The sequence below is a fragment of the Kryptolebias marmoratus genome, unplaced genomic scaffold (genome assembly GCF_001649575.2).
Source record: "Kryptolebias marmoratus isolate JLee-2015 unplaced genomic scaffold, ASM164957v2 Scaffold189, whole genome shotgun sequence".
NCBI lineage: Eukaryota > Metazoa > Chordata > Actinopteri > Cyprinodontiformes > Rivulidae > Kryptolebias > Kryptolebias marmoratus.
The window spans coordinates 1-1,946 of NW_023665923.1; the positions used below are offsets into that span (position 1 = coordinate 1).

General features: G+C 36.8%; 1 long non-coding RNA gene across 1 annotated transcript; it reads left to right on the plus strand.

Moving 5' to 3' along the window:
* Positions 1–347: 347 nt before the first annotated feature.
* On the plus strand, positions 348–1,410 carry LOC119616845. The gene is made up of 2 exons (XR_005232902.1): positions 348–487; positions 1,219–1,410. It is a non-coding gene; the product is annotated as an uncharacterized LOC119616845 (long non-coding RNA).
* Positions 1,411–1,946: the final 536 nt, after the last annotated feature.

The following is a 1,946-nucleotide window of genomic DNA, read 5'->3' on the forward strand; positions in this document are numbered from 1 at the left end:
GACTATCTGATCACCAAAATCTGTGTTTAAAACTTTTCCATTAACTATTGAAATCAGTTCTGATTGTCTGTTAGTGAAATATCTCAGAGACCATTGAACAGATTTTAATGAAACCCTCAGAAATTAATCATTGGACATACATGTAAAACTGATTAACTCTGAAACTGGGCTTCTGGGCTTTAATGTGAATTCAATAATTCAAATAGTTTAGTTTGAAAGAAGTTAAAACAGCTTTCAGTTGGATCAATGTTTTTCAGAGTTTTTAAAAGTCTTGTTTTGTTTTCTAAACTTACATGTTTTGTTCTTTATTCAGTTTGTGGAGCTGCAGTTTGTCAGAGATCAGCTGTTCTTCTCTGGGCTCAGCTCTGAAGTCCAACCCCTCCCATCTGAGACATCTGGACTTTAGTCTCAACAACCTGCAGGATTCAGGAGTGAAGCAGCTGTGTGGTTTTCTGGAGAGTCCACAATGTAGACTGGAGACTATAATGTAAGGCATGTTAATCACCTGCCGCTGAAGGCTGAGTGATAATGTTTTGCTCGTGTTTATGTGTGTGAGTGTGTCTTTGTTTTTTGTTTTTTTTTTGTCTTAACTGGTAACAAATTATTTCATGAATAACTATAATGGATTTAAAGAAATATTCAGAAAATTTGCCCTGGATGTACGTCTAAAACTGATTAACTTGTGGATCGAATCTGACTCCAGATGGTCACAGCAGCAAAACAATCTTAGCAAACACAGAAAGGACTTTAACTCTGTCAGCTTTACAGGGATTAAGGGAGAATTTTGGATTGGTATGAACTGAGTCTAATCTCTACATTTTTTTACGAGTGCTGATTGATGACACAAGATCTGTGTTTAAAAGTTTGCCTCATACTATTAGAATCAATTCTGTCTGTTAGCAAAATATCTCATAAAATAGTTGCCGGAAAAACTGAAAGTCCATGGTGGCCCTCCAGGACCAGGACTGGACACCACAGCTCTGAGAGCTAACAGATCATCTCAGATATCACATCAGACTGAGCAGAATGTTGTCAACATTTAACTAAAATGACTCAGACTTTGTCATTTCTCATCATAAGATGATCTGAGTCTAAAACTCTGACATGAAAGGTGGCGGGCGATATGCATTCCTTCAAAGAATGCTGGTCCTTTAACTTCTGTCTAGTTTTTTGTCTTATGTTGATCATTTGAAGGTTTACTGTCTCCTCATTTGTCAGAAACATTCAGACTTCATTCGTTCTGTGTTGTCAAATTTCCCACGGCCCTTGAACTAAACTCCTGGTGAAGAATTAAAGCCAGCAGCACACCATGATGTTCTCTGCTGTTCAGTGGATCGGTGACTGTCTTCAGTCACACAAAGAAATATCAGTGGCAGCAGAAAGAAAGAACTGGATCTGGAAAAACCCCAGGACTTCATTCGTTCTGTGTTGTCAAATTTCCCACGGCCCTTGAACTAAACTCCTGGTGAAGAATTAAAGCCAGCAGCACACCATGATGTTCTCTGCTGTTCAGTGGATCGGTGACTGTCTTCAGTCACACACAGAAATATCAGTGGCAGCAGAAAGAAAGAACTGGATCTGGAGAAACACCAGGCAAGAAAAAAGAGCTGAGTCCTGAAACTATAGATTTCAGATTTCAGATCATTTATTTTGATGCAATATTGGATTTATTTGCTGCATTTTTTTTTCCTGAACATGACCCCAACATGGAGAGTTTTAAATGGATCCATGTTTGTTCTAATAATTGGACTTTCTCATCAAGAACAAGCATTGTAAAACAAAAAAACAAGTGTTTTTATTTTTTTCTTTTTTTTTATCCAAAAGATTTGTTTAAATAACAGACAATTTCCTTTTTTTGTTCCTCATAAAAAATGTCACATCTAGAAAAAAAAAAACAATGAAGCTAATGAATGACCTGATTTTTCTTTTTTTTTTGACACCAGAAG